The 18,736-nt window shown below is 28.6% G+C and overlaps 1 long non-coding RNA gene across 2 annotated transcripts; it reads right to left on the bottom strand.

Annotated features, from left to right (window-relative positions):
• Positions 1–11,201: 11,201 nt before the first annotated feature.
• On the bottom strand, positions 11,202–11,970 carry LOC132740715 (uncharacterized). Of its 2 annotated transcripts, XR_009627199.1 has the most exons (3): positions 11,844–11,970; positions 11,567–11,629; positions 11,202–11,313 (listed from the first exon to the last, which is right to left on the bottom strand). It is a non-coding gene; the product is annotated as an uncharacterized LOC132740715 (long non-coding RNA). The 2 variants fall into 2 exon arrangements; XR_009627198.1 differs by having other exon boundaries at positions 11,567–11,964.
• Positions 11,971–18,736: the final 6,766 nt, after the last annotated feature.

An 18,736-nucleotide genomic window follows, 5' to 3' on the forward strand; every position in this document is an offset into this window, starting at 1 on the left:
GCCAATTCAGACCAATTTGCAATGAAGAAAAATGAGGATAATGTCACTTTAATGTAATTATGCAATACATTAAAATATAGAACGTATCAAGGGCCAAATTGACAAGTATAGAAAGATTTTTGGGAACGCTAGTGTAAAGAAACATATGGACAATCCATATAAAGGACACATTCTTTGGATAAAATATATCGCTCTATACCTGTCTTTGTTCCCTTGATTCTACATCGTAATTGTTTTTTATTACTCACAACAAATGAATGATAGAATAATTATTACAAATAATGTATATAATCCGATGAATCTATCCCTATCTCAAGATGTTAAACTAGCTACGTTCAAACTCTTATACCTTATAGTCATATCAATAACAATGAGGTCTCTAATGAAACATCAATTTGTCCACAGTTTTGTGTAAGATAAATGTATAATAAGAAATATATATGAGTATATATTATTTATAGATTGAGACGAAAATCTGTAAATCTTACTTAGAGATATAAGGACCATTTATTCATCATTTGTGTCCTTAATTCACCATTTGAAAGACCACACGTTCTTCTTCAAATTATATCTGATAACATGTTACTAATATTACCTAAGTTGACATTATCGGCTATATCATTTCATGCACAAAGGAATTCATGAGTGTTTTCATTGTCTCGGATTTTACAAATCATTTCATAAAAGAACAAAACAGAACATAATTATAATTTCTGATTTGTACATAGTACATCGTCATAATTATACATAATTATTTTCAAGTAACCACGTAACATCTACTTTTCAGTGCAATCAATATAAATAAATCAATAATATAAATACTATTAAGAAATTAATAATTTTAAATTGTCATTAAGCCTCAGTTAATAGAGGATGAACATATTTCAGAAGAAAAATTGGATCATATCATTGAACATTATTTAATACTGAAGTTCTAACAGTCATAACAGTTATGTAATTATCAGCTAATTTATGTAGCTCACTTCTATTTTTACTTTGCGGCAATGCAATGAATTTGTACTTACTTGGGCTAACAAAATATTATCTTTTAATATAAAGGTTATGAATATTTGTATAACACGGACACATATTAACAAAATGAAATTCGTGTTCTTAGTCTTATACAGAAGAACATTGACAGTTGCGTGCATTTCTTTGTATTCTTTTTCTAGCATATCTACCAGTTTGTTCTGTACAGAAGCTCTCAATCTAGTAACAAGTCGTCTCAAATGTTCAGGCAATATATCTAAATAATCTTCGTAACAAAAATTTATTTTATATACATTATATAATTTCAATACAGAACTTGTTTTTTTAGATACATGCCACCCCTGTATAAAACAATCAAAAATCCGTTGTCTAAATATCGGGATCTTTTTGTAAATACAATATCATGTGGGGTATTCCAAACATCAGTAAAATCATAGTCACACAAACCCTTTATTACAATCATTTAATACTAGCTGATTAAATTAGCGTAAAATAATAGTGTCATCGTGCAGCAACTTGAACCAATATTTAGCAATGCGTACATAACGGGATATGAACAAATGATATCTTCTCAACTCACAGTACAGGTAGTTTATCTTACTAACAATATATTTTTACAAAATTTCAAATGTATCCTTTCAAATTTGTTTTGATTTTGTAAAGCCCCATATTTCTTAAGAATAAATCAAAATTGAGCCAACAAAAAAAGAGCTGACATAATAACTTTAGTTTAAAACAATACTTTTTACAATTCAAAAGCAAAACATTAAGCACCTCTAACGCTTTACCTGCAATTTCTGATTTAAAGTAAAAAAAATTTCAGTGTAATTGAAAACTCTTGCTAGATAATTAAAATCATTTACTACTTCAAATCATTATCATCATAATTATATATATATCGAAACCTCATTTCTTAGTTAAGCCCCTCTTTTCCTAAATAAAAACATTTTAGTTTTATCTGCATTAACTTATCATCCTCAACTTTTACAATATTCATATAATCTATCTAAATACATTTGCAATTCTTAAGAAAGAAGAGAGAGGAAGAGATCTGAAGAGAAGAGAAAACAAAACCAGCAAAGAAGGGCGGCATTCAATGATACGAATCCCCCAACACAGGACCATCGGCAATTAGCCCAGAAGTCCACCAAACATGATAGGGCTCACGGGCAAACATTGGCTGGGATAAAAAGTCTATTTCGATAACTTATACATATACAGCCTCTCATTATACACAAAAACAAAAATATCTATAAAGTTATCCCATTTAAATGAATCAATTACAGTGGAATTCGGTTCACTTGTCATTAATGAAAATAGAAACAAATGTTACATGCCAGCAGCTGCAATAATCAATTAGTGCTATAGTTTACAAAATCATAAACACATAAGATTGCAAATACAACAAATAGTTATTTAATGAATGATTTCATTTTTAAAGATTCATTATACTATTGACATGTTGTATAATTTTGTAAGTTCTTAATTGCAAGTTATTCACAAAGCCTCTTAATAATCAATTCAATAACTAATTGATATGCGTTTTTGTTTATAAAATATATCTTTAATTCCCACCATATTATTTTGTATTTCTTTTCATAAATGAAATGTTGTTCTTTTTGTTCAAGCATTTTAAACATTAATTTACAAAAACAATATTAACTAAGCGTTTTTCTAATACTTACCAATCAAAGAAAATTTAATTAAGGCTAAGAATAAACTAGCAAATAAGTTTACTTAAACGATGCCAATATTCCAATAAATCGTGACACAAAATCAAATAAAGAAATTCTATAATGCAATGTTGACACTTGCAGCACTTGCAAAAACATTTTTCATTTAAATTTGAAAGATAACAAACAAATTTCCATTAAAATTATTGAAAAACATTCACATAGAACTTATTTCGTTGATTTACAAGACCTTGATTTAAAATGTTTGATAAGGCATCATCAACTACAAAAATAAAACATGGAATGTAACTTTACATGATTAATTGCTGATTGTATACGTGTGAATATTTTATTCCATAGACTGATCATAATCAGATATTGATGGAAACTATTTTAGATTTTCATATTTAAAGATCATTTTAAAACTGAAAACATTCTAAGTTCCTTAAGATAGATTAAATGACTGTATTGGACATGTGCCAATATCTTAACTGATGAGAACAATTGATTTGTGATCGTGAAACAACATGATCGAACCTGGAGTCAAACGTCTTTGAAGGAGCGTCATTGTTGTTCAAATATTTAAAAATATAAATAATTTAAATGTATTGTAAAGAAAATATATTTAAGTTAACAAAACAAAGTATTTAACATATTGCAAATGGCACTTAAAATCTTCGAATATTACCAAAAGAGAATAGAATATACAAAATATAGCCCTTACTGCGTTAGTCACACATTAGAACCATGGTGATTCATACCAGTACTGCAAAATTTGTTGTTAAATGCAAGTAACAAGTAAATCATTTCTTGAATTGTGATTAATGTTTTTTTTACAAATCTTTTCTACGAATCTGTTTTCTACTTTTTTCTCAAGATAGATTTTCTTGCAATATTTTTGGCTCATCTGGAGGCATGCAGCTTTAAATCTTTAGCGCCTTTTAATTTTTGGCAACTTTGCATGATTAAAATTTGTATTGAGTAAATATAGAGTGAGCACATGTTCTGAAATTTTGCACAAAAGTTGATATTTATATTATTTAGAAGCAACGTTGCCCATTGAATATGACACCTATAGCTCACTGATTCAAATGTCAAGGGCACAGTGATTTTAATCAAAATCGTTGTCCAATCAGTGACTTCAAAAAGAATAAATGTACGGTTATAAAAAAGAAAATTGCATATTTTTAATGTTAAGGTTATCATGTTAATGTCGTAGTGACGCTTTGTATAAAATCCTTGTCGGCTTATTAATTAAAGGGTAATCAGCTTCTGTTAGTTATATTTAGTAGAGACATTGAACAAGGGTATACGTAGTAGGTGACCTTTTTTTATTCTTTTGTCATTTGCTAAAGCAAAAAATACACCTCATTTGAAATCCTTATCTTATCAAGATTATCTAGTCATATGTTTATGAAAGTAATTAGTGCTTATACAATTTATTCGGTATATGGTTTGATATTAAGGTATGAGCCCCCTTATTGGCACTTTAAGGAACTATAAAATTGACAACATAGGTCAGTTATATACCTTAAAAGACAGGTGTGTGCAAAATTTAAACAAAGTTTACCGTATGGTTGACGAGTAATGGAGATTGTTCTTAACCAAAACTTAGCTATTGGAAGGGCTCTTTTTCAGAAATGAGAAACTCTAAAAAGTCTATTATATAAACATTATTCAAGAATAGCTTTCCGACTGAACATTGTATAGAAACAAAGAATAGCATTCAGCTGCTTAAAAGTGTCATAAGTAAAATTATTGTTTCTACTCAAAATGTTTGAAATATGTATAAAAATGTTACCCTACCGCACCCATTTTAAATTGTTGTTTGACCATTTTCCTTCTTGGGGTGCCTTATTCAAAATATCCCTCAAATTTACCAAAATGAGGGGATGTTTACAAATTTTGCATACATTTCTAAAAAGTGTATATTGATTGATCTTTTTAAATATAAAATACTTTTACGGTCAAGTTTTTATTTTATTAGACTTTGAAAATATCAGGTACCATATTTAATAATACATTTTGCATAGTTTAGCCAATACATACCGATAATAATTTTATAATTAAAATGAAACATATTTTTCTTACCAATAGTCATACGAGAGACACATATTCAAAGAAAGAAAAAAAGAAAAGAAAAAAAGCCTCTTGTGGGCTTGAACCCACGCCCCTCAGTTTCAATCTCTAGCCTATTTGAATACTCTTCAAAGTGAAGGTAATGCATTAGGCGTGTCATACCTTAAGCTTATTTTCACAAAAGATTTGTAAGCACCATTTAGAATTAAATGTACAAAAAAACATATTCTTTTGAATAAATTAATATCTCCATTTGTCAATTCTTAGAGGCAGGATATTTGATCTTTTGAACCATTCAAGTTTTCAACTTACAGTCATCAAAATATTAAAAAATCAACAACAACAAATATTTTAAAATCTAAGCATGATTTTACATATACAAATAAAAGTAATGTAAAATTACTTTTAGCGAATGTTTAAAATATAAAATGTAAGAGATAGTATCAGTTTCCAATCGTCTTTATATCTGTGTAATACATCAAATTTATTTATCTATAAAATATTCTTTATCTGCCTCTTTCTCATATTCTGCTATATTTAACCTATACTGAAATATGGTATTTTCGAATTAAGACATTCATACAACGTCTCATACGTAGATAATTTCATCTGAGATATTGTACATTTTTAAAGAAACACTAAATAAAATCGTGAAAGTATCACGTGGTATTTCAAACATGCGCTGATGGCATCATAATTTTTTTGTCTACGATTACACTTTAATTAAATGATAGCATTGATACGTATAACATTAACACATTCGAAATGAATATTAGTTCTGGCATCGATTTCTCTGTAACTGTTACAATTGTAATAAATCATCTTTACATTTCTACAGTTTAAAACCATATTTGAAAGAATATAAATTGAAACCCATAAATCATCATGACAAGATTGTATTGCACTGACACTGACAAGTTACACTTAACGTATCAATAATGCTTTATTCCAGTAGTTTTTGTAATCGTCATATGATAAAAATTCATATTTAAGTGGAGACAACAGTAACACTCTTCACACATTCAAATCCGATGTAATTTGAAATTAATTACATGGTTTAAAGCGATAAATTTTGGCTTTCCTATTATTTAAAAAAACATAGTTTACATGAGTAAGTTAGGAACGTAATTCTCTTTTATTTACAAACTAAATTCTCATTTTGAAGTTGCTCCTCAACATTTCTGACCGGCTTCTTTATTAACTTTAACTTCAAGATAATTGTCTTCAATCTTTTACTTATTTAGAATATTTTTTCTGCGAATTAACCCGTATTTTGTATTCATCAAGCTGTCCATATATTGTTACAAAAAGAAATATAAAATATCTACAGCCATAGTGTAAAACAAACAAAAATGCCTTTCATTCTACATTCAATCATCATTTTTTTAGATTAATAGATAAACAATCTATCATGCTAAGTACCATGGTCGGACAATCTGATTCATAGGCAATTTTCGCATTTTTGTCAATGCAATTTTGATCAATTTACTGACAGATGGAATCCAATACCCATTTAATAACACACAAACATATTTTCTGGTAATTACCTGCAACATTTAACTACGTAAACAACAGTAAATTATTCAGTCTCATTAAGGTTTACCTACTTTGTTTTAATGTGTTTATTGTTCAAAACATATCAACATATGAACTTTACTAATTGCAACTGAACGTAAGTTTTCTTATTAAGAAATAACTTTTCTAGAGTGATTCCATTAAATAAAGATATGTCTATTAAATAACATATTGCATGTTTTAATAATGCTACATAAAAAACAACTGTGGTAGTATGCCATTTTGTGATATAATGTGTGCAAAACAAGGACATACGTAAAGCCACCATCACGTAAATGTTTGACAATTTCAAAACTAATTAAATAAATATAAAATGACTGAAGTATTGTCTAGATTTCAGTTTTACAATGCAATAGAATTTATTGAGATGATACAACAAAAATCATGTAAAAAAAGAAACACAATATTTATTTCTGTTTGTTCAATATTAAGTTGCTCACGTTGCTCAAGTACAATAATACTACTTTTAGTAGCCGCAAAAATAAAAGATACTAACTTTATAAGATGTGAATTATATTTATCTTTGCTGAAAAAAAAACATAATTAATAAATATCTTTTAAATAAGAACTTTTGTTTGTCAAGAGAATATCTCCAATTGTCCTTTACAACTACGATTCATCTTACCGCTGTGTTATCTTAATAGAAACAATAATTCATAATAGCATTTAAGTATTATTAATAGGTCTTAAAGGAAGACTGTACCTATATTTTTATCAAATTATATTCTTATAATATCAGTCGGTCAGTCACAAACAGGAATTTGTCTATAATTTGAATTACCTTCATGCATTTGTAAATAGCCAGGTTTCATACTTGAAATATTACTGTCTCGCACGCTTTTGGAGATATTAAGATAAAGTTTTATTTTATTTAAAAATAACATAAATGAACAATATCATTTAGTAGCAATTTAAAGTTCTAAGAGGTTCCTGGGTTTCTTAAAAAAGAAAACTTCTATTATGCAAATCGTCTATTCGTTTTACTCCAACTTTTAGATACGCGGAAATTTCATTAACATACAAAGTCATGTGGAATTTACTTAAGGTACTTGCAAATACCAATACTGTCCACGAACATTTCGTGTTAGACATATTGAGCTTCCAGGCTAGAGTTACTTTTACAACAAAACAACATTATATAAGCAAGTAATTATAAGATCATGTATACGGAAATTCATTAGATACAACATCCGTACAGTGAATATTAGTTGTTAACATAGCCGTTAACAATTCCGTCGGAACTAATTACGAACGTTTTCCTGAATTTATCAAAATGAACGTTTTGATCTTTTTCAAGTAATGTCTGAACGTTCCAATATAAACATGACCTAGGTAATTGTAATTTATGTCAGTAGAGCAAATTATCATTTCTTACGGTGAAACTAAACACTTGCTACCGGTTAAGTAGCTTTTTTCTAATTCGAAATTGAAGATAAAAAAACAAAAACAAATAGATTCATACAATTGCAGGTCACTAACTTAAGTTTAAAATATAGTTTAATTAGTTTAGCTTCTTGGAAGATTATAAAATGAATTAAAAAGTGTTTTTTGTTTACTCAATACTTATAAGTGATTAGCTTTAGTAAAAATCTTAACGTGACATTATGTCCATTCAAGGGTATATAGTTATTGAACATGTGAAAGTATAGTAAGCTTAGATTTCCATTTTTTATTTACTTTGGATGAACTATAAATAACTCAAACTGCCGTAGAAATCTTTCGCTTATATTAATCAGATTAACCTATAACATTCAATTCATGAAATTCGTGGGGCAGTCTTTTTACGTTTTAGGCAGACCTAATAATATCATCTGTTGGCCAATCACCATTATAACACTAAATATTTTGAAATATGCAGTTAAATAAGCTTAATTTGACAATGAAAAAAAATTACCATAATATCACTTTAATTTAATTATGGAATAAATTATAAAACATAATTTAAATTTCAACAGGACAAATTAACCCTTCCATTAAAGAAAGATTAAAGGAAAATGGTAGTCAAAACAGACATATTGACCATCCATATTAAGGACACATCTTTGCTCCCTGGATTCTACATCGTATTTGTTTTAATTAATCACAACGAATTAATGATATAATAATTATTACAAATAATGTATACAATCCGATGTATCTATCCCAAGACGTTAAACTAGCCACGTTCAAACTCTAATACCTTATAGTCATATATCAATAAGGTCTCTTATGACATATCAGTATGTCCACAGAGTTTGTAAGATAAATGTTTAATGAGAAATTGATATGTGTATATATCATTTATAAGTTGAGACGAAAATCTGGAAATCTTACTGAGTAGGTAGATACATATAATGACCATATATTCATCATTTGTGTCCTAAAGACACCATTTGACAGACCACACGTTCCTCACTGAATTACAACTGATAAGATGGTCCCGAGCAATTTTACCTTAGTTGACATAATCGGCTATACCATTTCATGAAAAGAGAAATGTATGAGTGTTTTCTTTGTCTCGGATTTAGCGAATCACTTTATAAATGAGAAAAAGAGATCAGATGAAAATATGTTAAACAAATCACATGGACGGGCAGGATTCAAAAATACGCGTCCTGAAAAACCGGACCATCGGCAAGGAGCCCAGCAGGAAATCCAACATGACAGGGCACATGGGCAAACATAGGCCGGGATTTAAAGTCTATTTTGATAATTTATACATAAACAGCTTCTCATTATAGACAAACACAAAAACTATAATAATTATAATGTAATCTCATTTAAATAAATCAATCACAATGTAATACGATTCATTTGTCATGAATTGAAATAGAAACGAATGTTACATGTCAGCAGCTGCAATACTCATTTAGTGTTATAGATTATGAAATCATAAACACATAGAATGTAAATACAACATATTGTTATATAATGAATGACTTCATTTTTTTAAATACTCATTATGCTATTGATATGTTGTTGTATAAGTTTGTTTATTCATTATGGTTGCAATTTACATAAACGCATTTCAAAGGATTTGTCAACATGAATTCCTTTTGTTAAACCTCTTAACGCTATCAAAATCATAAAACAGAAAGTCGTGTAGCCTAAATCTTTTAAAATATCACTAAATTAACTATAAGTTCACATTTTTTTTATTTTCGACAGGAGGAAAATTGCTGGATCTGCATCGCCTGAAAAGTGTATGATATTTATATATTATCTTTTATAAAAACTAATTATCTTGGAAACAAAACAGAAAATAATAACTCGTCAAGTGTAAGTTGCTCAAATACCTAACTAAAAAATTAAGACGATAGTCGCCAGCTTTTATTATTTAACAAATAGATATTAATTACATTAAATGTCAGCACGTATGTTTATAAATGAGAACGGCACTACCGTTAAAACATCATTAAAACGATACCGGATCACATTCCTATGTAATAAATATTTTCAGAATATGAACAAGTATGAATTGAATATTGAGAAATGTTTAGTCTTAAACATCTTTAAACAAATCATAGTTCTATTTCATTTTTTTCGCATACAGTCTATATTAAAAGAAAATGTACTACAAATTGGATATCAAACTATAAATAGATAACAACAAGATATTCAGAAAGCGTGTAACAACAAAAACACACATATGATGTATCAAGAAGTGAACAGTAGACATCTAGATAAAAACAAAAGCTGTTGTCTGCAATTTATCTGATAACAGAAATATTTCATTGTTTTTTTAATGATTGATTCATCACAGGCTATTTCTAGTATCCCTTGTCAAAATAGTTTTCAAGTGTATCTCGGATAATACACCTTAAGGTGATAGCGTAGGAAAGAAACGTACGCTTAGCTTAAAGTTTTCCAAGTACCGTACACATATTTGATAACCGCCGTAAAAACACTTCTGCGGATATTTATATATTCAGAATTTCACCATTTAAAATGTTGAATTCAGCTGATGCGGTGCTAGGGGTATAGACAGCGGCTTGCATTTGCCAGTACTATCCATATACATGCTCAATCAAACCGAACCTGCAACATTTTCAATTTTACTGATGGTTTATTGACGTCAAGTGATGTGGTATCATTCGTGTTTTTATGCTGTGTTTATATCGTGTAATATACTGAACTTGCACTATCATTTTAATGTGACGCATGTTAAATAGAATATTGGTTTACATCCACTTACTTTTTCTGCATGTTGTAATTCTTGAAAATAAATAAAACAAATTATTTTATTCATACAATATGATTTCATTAAGTAGTATGGAACTAAAAATGTGTAGTTGGAATTGTGATTATAAATCGATTGTGTTTTTTGTTGTTGTTGTTGTTTTCTAAATTCATTATCTCTCTAATGCTCAGATTTATGTTTTAAGTGTCAATACCGCACCAATTCGATAAAATGAATTAAAATGAAATTCTGGATGTTTGCCTGTCTGTTTGATTAGTAATTTTTATAATATTGTTCAAATTTCCAATGCTATTTTCGCAATGTAAGCATAAAAAGTAAATGTAAAAACTTTATAAATGTTTTTCCCATATTAAATTAACATGTTTAAAAGTTACAAATTCGATGTTTTATCTGTCCAGGATTGCATGTTTAGACTCATCAAAATCGTAAGACGTGTATCATTTCAGGCAGAAAGATCGTGGATCTGGTTTTCAATTTACATAAGTTATGACAGATTTTTACATTATGTTTATCTCTAACAAACATAAAAACCCGTATATTTACAAGAAAGGACCGTACGGGTATTAAAATATAAAAGGCTGGTAAACGGACTTTTATGTATTATACATAAAACACTAGATAAGTATCCTGAACGTCATATTCTTACTGTTACAGGGGGGTTTTCTTGGGTGAGATGGATACAGGTGGATAAACAACTAAAGAGGTTTCAGCTTCATCTTGGTTTATACAGTTTTTCTTTTATACATAGAATTCGACTTATGATATAGTTCTCTCAATTCTTCATAACCAAGCTAATACTTGTCAATAAAAAACGTCCTGAAACCAAGAAGAATTTATTAATAAAAAACATAAACTCATTACGAAAATAATTATTAAGACAGCATTACAACATTTCTCATTTTCAACATTTCACACAATGGTTCAAACAATATTAATGGTTCAAACAATATCAATGGTTCGAACAATATCATTAGATAGCTGGAACAGCATCTTATCAACTTATTAATTCTAAACAAGTATTTAACAAAGTTTAGTTTAATAAATAATAATAATTCAAGTCAACACTTACAAAGGATAAGCTCCTAACGACATATGACATTATAATCTTGGCATGTGCGTCTCTCTCTCATTCCTATATGGTGAAAAATAAAAGTGTTCATGCATATTAGACAGAGCAAAAGTAGTTATTTTAACTGCCCGAATATCGATGTAAATAATCTCAATATAATTGAAATAATAACATATAACGCGAGACCAAATACTCAACGATAGAAATAAACCAAAATCAAACTAAATACATTTCACTATTTAGAAGGATGGCTAGATATAAATACCAAAATTCCTACCTATCATAGATCTATCTGCAGCCTAACCGGAAAGAGAATGAAGCGCTACGTAAGATCAGCTGTTTATATATATTTTTTGTGATATGGTAGAACACCACCAAATAATCGAAATACACCACTAAATTTCACTTGTGATATCCTGTAATACTTTTTATAATGATATTTTTATAAAAATATTGTGAACACTTTTGTGTATATTTTGATCCCAAATTGGATAATTGATTAAGCATGTTGAAAGAATACTCTTTAATGTGTCAAACTACCAGGGAAATTAAATTGATAAAGATATCAATTCAAAATTTTTAATTAAAGGTACGTTTATTGATAAAAGACAGAAAAACAATAATGAAAAAAGAATCCCTAAGGAACGCCCGAATCTGAAAAAATGACAATTTTGCAGTTTTGTTTAATAGAGACTGTTCGTAATCCAGGACCCTTAGCCTCATATTAAACAATACATTATATCATAAGGCTACGCCCTCGTGATATAATTCCTCGCATCCGAACTCCAAACAGTGATGTTATTGTGCGATAAAATCACCGATTTGGATATATTATTTCGATTCTAACACGACATCAACAAATTTAAATGCTGCCGTACCTGATATTAAGCAAAATTGCGCCTGATTTGTTTCCGTACTTACTTTAAGCGCATCGGATTCTTTTAGTGGTTACGTCACATGTATAATGATTACGTCACATATCTAAATATAGAACGTCAACTGTGACTCTGTTGCATAATAACACACACTTTCGGTTCTTCTATATTCAATAGTGAAAAATGCAGGTCGTGTTAGAATAAACAATACAATCACTGCTGGGTACATATGTTCATGTTTTGCTTTAAAAAGGCGTTTTTGTATGTAAGCAATATATTTATTTCCCACGATACTATTTTATATTCATTTAAGAGTAAATAAAATTCTTGCTTTTTTCAAGCATTTGCATTTGAACCTAAATTTATCACAAACAATATTGGCGTTTTTGTAATACTTTCCATTCAAACAATATTGAATTAAGGCTGAGCATAAACTAGCACATAACTTTACTTAAACGTTGCCACTGTTCCTTGGAGTGGTGAAACCAAATCAAATAAAGAAATTCATAAAGCAATGTTGCATCTCGCAACACTTGCTAAAACAATTTTTCATTTACATTTCAAAGATAACAAAACACATTTTTCCATTAAAACGATTAAAAAAACATTCACATTGAACTTATTTCGTTGATTACAAGAACTTGTTTTACAATGTTTGATAAGGCATTATCAAAACAAAACATGAAATGTAACTTTACATGATTAATTGCTGCTTGCCTATGTGTGAACATTTTATTCCATAGACTGATCATTATCTGAAACTGCTTTAGATTTAAGTATCTAAATAACATTTTTTAAATGAAGACATTGTAAGTTCCTTAGACTAGACTTTATTTGGACACGTGACAATATTTTAACTGATGAGAACAACTGATTTGAGATTGTCACGAAAAATGGACCTGGAGTCAAACGTCTTTAAAGGATCGTCATTGGTGTTCAATTATTCAAAAAACATTTTATAATGTATTTAAAAAAAAAATCTACGAATATTACCTACAAAGGTCAGAATATACACAAATAGCTTTTACTGCGTTAGTCACACACATACATTAGATCTTTGGTGATTTATACTAGTACTGCAAAATAATTCATTGAATGCAAGTAACCTGTAAATCATGTCTTGAATTGTGATTTTTTTACTGTTCTTAAAATTTAAAATAAAAAAAATTAAATATCTTTTTTTCCTACATTTTTTCTCAAGGGTGACTTTTTGAAATAGTTTGGCTCATCTGGAGGCATGCTGCTTAAAAGCTTTAGTGCCTTTTAATTTTGGGCAATTTGCATAATTGAAATTGCTATTGAGGAAAAATGGAGGGAGCACATGTTCTGAAATTTTCCACAAAAGTTGAGAGTTATATTATTTTGAAGCAACTTTGCCAATTGCTTGAATATGACACCTATAGGTCACTGAGTTAAACTGTATGGTCAAAGTGACACTTTAATCAAAATCTTTGTCCGATCAGTAACTTTAGAAAGCATAAATTTACGGTTATAAAAAGAAGAATGCCTTCATTTAAAATTAAGACCATCAGATTAATGTCATAGTGGCGCTTTGTATAAAATCCTTGTCGGCTTATTTGTTAGAGGGTAATTAGCTTCTGTTACTTTAATATGGTAGAGACATTGAAAAATGGTAGATGACCCTTTTTGATTTTTTTTGGTTATATGGTTGAAGCTTAAATGCACCTAATGTAAAATACTTATCAAATAAAAATTACCCAGTCATATGATTATGAAACCAATTAGTGCTAATACAATTTGTTTACATATTTAACATATTCTTCGATGTTTGAAAATATGGTTTGATATTAAGCTTATTTCCACACAAGATTTGTAAGCACCATTTAGATTTAAATGTTCAAAAAGTATATTCGTTAGGTTAGATTTTAAATTTTATTTGTCAGTTCTTTTGACCTATTCAAGTTTTCAACTAAAATCACCATAAATGGTAAACAAAATCAACAACAACAACAATAAAAGAAACACTTTAAAAACTTAAAAGCACTATTTTACATGATAAAATTAAATAAGTGTATAATGACTTTTTGTAAATGTTTGAGATATAAAATGAAGGAGATAGTGATAGTTGCCAAACGTCTATATATCTGTGTAATATATCAAATTTATTTATCTTATAAAATATTCTTTATCTGTATCTTTCTCATATTCTGCTATATTTAACCTATACTGAAAGATAATATTATCGCATTGAAACATTTATACAAAGTCTGATACGTAAATAATTTCATCTCAGATATTGTACCAGATATATTGTCCTATTTTAAAGAAACACTTAATAAAATCGTGAAAGCATCACGGGATATCTCGAACAAGCGCTGATGGGATCCTAAATTTCTTTGTGTCTACGATTACACTTTTTTACACCGTTTTTACATAACATTTACAGATTCAAAACAAGTATTAGTTCTGGAATCGAACTCTCTTAAACAGTTGCATTTGCAATAAATCATCTTTACATTTCTACAGTTGAAAAGACATATTTGAAGGAATATAAATAGAAACCCATAAATCATAGCAAATTGTGTCAGGACTTTATTGTATTGCGCTTACATGTTACACTTAACATATCAAATATGCTTTATTCCAGTGGTTCTTGTATTCGCCATATGACATGAATTCATATTCAGATGACAAGAGTAACACTTTTTACACATTTAAATGCGATGTGACTTTTAATTTTATTACATGAGTTAAAGCGATACATTTTGGCTTTCCTGTTATTTAAAAACATAGTTTAAATGAGTTAGTAAATTTAGTTCTGGGCCTTCTGGCTTCAATAACTTTATATGTCGCTTTGATGTTGACGTTGTGCGACAGTAAAATTATGGGTCAACCCTATTTGCAAAGACTACCAGAATTTTGGCAGTTCCTGTGCCGTACATAAAAACCTATTTAAATCACCCTTATTAATCACATTTGGGTCAAATAAAAATACCATTTGATAAACAACCCAATTTTGAATCAATTCATGTTTTGTTTTTAAATAAAACTTCGATGACATTGTGTACCCAACTATTTGTAAGGTAAATATGAAGAGAATGTTTATTACCAATATGGAGTTTGCTTTCAAATAAAACCTCGAGGGAATTCTAGCATCTATTTTTAGTAACGGATTATACACTATTTTTAGTAAGTGTACGATTTTAAATAAAAACAAACAAATAATTCATGAATCATCACTCAAAACAATATAAATCCAACATGTTTTTGGTACAATGTCTGTTATTGAATAAATACACCGTTATTCATAATTGCAAAGTCTTGTTTTCAATTAAAAATAGCATTTGGGTCACGGGTCACCAAATGTCATGCAAAGGTATCCGAACATAAATTCTCGCTAGTCACGTGATAATTAGGGCAGCAATGGCGGCAAATTTAATGAAATATGAACCCACTGATAACTTTGAGGCGTTTTATTTAAATTCTCATTTTGAAGTTGTTCCTTAACATTTCTGAACATTGCTTTTGGTTTAACTTTAACTTCAAGATAATTTCTCCTATTAAGAAAATATTTAACTGCCAATTAACCTGTATTTTTGTATTCATCAAGCTGTCCATATATTATTACATAAAAATATATAACATCTACAGCCATATTGTCAAACAAAACACATGTTTTTTCTACATCCAATAACCATTTTTTAGATTAACAGGTTAACAATCTATCATGCTAAGTATCAAGGTCGAACAATCCGATTCATAGCATTTTTCGCATTTTTGTCAATGCAAATTTTATCAATTTACTGACGAATTAAATCCAATACCTATTTAATAAGAAACATACATATTATGTGGTAATTACCTGCAGCATTTAACTACGTAAATGATTCAATCTCATTAAGCTTCACTTGTTGCTTGTTCATACCCTATCGAGATATGAACTTTACCAATTGCAACTGAACGTGGTTTTCCTTATTTAGAAATAACTTTTCTAGAGTGATTCCATCAAATAAAGTTATGTCTATTAAAATAACATATTGCATGTTTTAATAATGCTACATAAAATACAACTGTGATAGTACGCCATTTTGTGTTATAATGTGTGCAAAACAAGGACATACGTAATGCCAGCATGACATAAATGTTTGACGATTTCAGAACTAATTAAATAAATATAAAATGACTGACGCATTGTCTAGACTAATTGTCTAGTTTTCAGTTTTACAAAACAATATAATTTATTGAGATGATAAAACAAAAATGATGTAAAAAAGAAGAAATACAATACTTATTTCTGTTTGTTCAATATTAAGTTGCTCACGTACAATAATACCACTTTCAGTAGCCGCAAAAATAACAGATACTAACTTTATAAGATGTGAATTATATTTATCTTTGCTGAAAAAAAATCAAAATTGATAAATATTTTTAAATCAGAACTTTTGTTTGTCAAGAGAATATCTCCAATTGTCCTTTACAACTACGATTCATCTTACCGCTGTGTTATCTTAATAGAAACAATAATTCATTATATCATATAGTTATTATTAATAAGTCTTAAAGGAAGACTGTACTTATCTTTTTATTATATCATATTCTAATATACTAATTATATTAGTTGGTCAGTCACAACAGGAATTTGTCTATAATTTGAATTACCTTCATTCATGTAAATAGCCAGGTTTCATACTTGAAATATTGCTGTATCACATGCCTTTTGGGGATATCTAAAACTATATTTTAATAAAAAAAAAATAACATAAATGAACAATAGCATTTAGTAGCAATTTAAAGTTCTAAGAGGTTCCTGAGTTTCTTAAAGAAAGCAAAATTCTATTGAAGCAAATCGTCTATTCGTTTAACCCAAAATTTTAGATACGCGGGAATTTCATTAACATACGCGTGGAATTTTACTAAGGGTACTTGCAAATACCAATAGTGTCCACGAACATTTCGTGTTAGACATATTGAGTTTCCAGACTCGAGTTATTTATACAACATAACAACATTATATAAGCAAGTAATTATAAGACCATGTATACATACAGCATCCTTACAGTAAATATCAGTTAACATAGCCGTTAACAATTCCGTCGAAACTAATTACGAACGTTTTCCTGAAATTATCAAAATGAATGCTTTGATGTTTTTGAAGTAGTGTCTGAACGTTCAAATATAAACATGAACTAGGTAATTGCAATGTATTTCAGTAGAACAAATTACCATTTCTTATGGTGAAACTTAATACTTGTTACCGGATAAGATAGGTTTTTTTCTTCGAAATTTAAGTGTAAACATATGAACAAATAAATTTGTAAAATTGCAAAAATGCAGGTCACTGGTTGAAGTAAGGTTTAATCCTTTACGCTTCTTGGAAGAAGAAAAAAATGTTTCTGCAGTCAAATTTGTTAAAAAGTATCTCCTTTATGGAAATAAATTAAAGAATAAAAAATATTTCAAAATGAAATGCAATAGATCTACTTATTTAAAAGTTAGCAAACCTTTTATTTGTGATCACATTAATGTTTTTAACATGCCTTCCAGTAGACTATATCAGGATAAATACATTATATTCTCGGCATATTACATTCCAAATAGTGATTAGCTTAAGTTGTAATCTGAAAGTGACATTATGTCCATTCAAAGTTATATGAATATTTTTTATTTACTTCGCACGAATGATAAATAACTTACATAGCCTAAGGAAATACTTTGTTAACGTCTTTCAAGAATTTACCTAAATTTTATCTATATCACGAGTAGGTCAATCTTCTTATATTTTAGGCAGACCTTAATCTTTTCCAATATCAACTGTTGAGCAATCATCACCTAACAATCTTTTAAAAACATGTATTCAATTCAGCTCAATTTGACATTGAAAAAATGAGCATAATAACACTTTCTTTAATGATGCAATAAACTGTTCAGCATTTTACACTTAACTTATTTCCCTCTACATTTAAAAAGTTTTTTTTTAAATAAATCATATAAAAATAGTATAAAACGATTCATAACTCAAAGTAAAAATATTACATTTTTAAAATATAAAGCATAGGATGTATCTGAAATGTCAATTGGTACAATAAATTTCACTTAAAAAGAAAAAAAAAAGCTAATCTTAAACAAACAAATGGACCATCCATATAAAGGACAGATCCTTTGGATAAAATATATCGCTATATACCCGTTTTTTGTTCCCTGGATTCTACATCGTATTTGTTTTGTTTTCATCATTCACAACGAATTAATGATAGAAAAAATATTACAGATAATGGAAACAATCTGATGTATCTATCCCAAGACGTTAAACTAGCTACGTTCAAACCCTTATACC

The sequence above is a fragment of the Ruditapes philippinarum genome, unplaced genomic scaffold (assembly GCF_026571515.1).
Source record: "Ruditapes philippinarum isolate M1 unplaced genomic scaffold, ASM2657151v2 ctg3948_1_1_1_1, whole genome shotgun sequence".
NCBI lineage: Eukaryota > Metazoa > Mollusca > Bivalvia > Venerida > Veneridae > Ruditapes > Ruditapes philippinarum.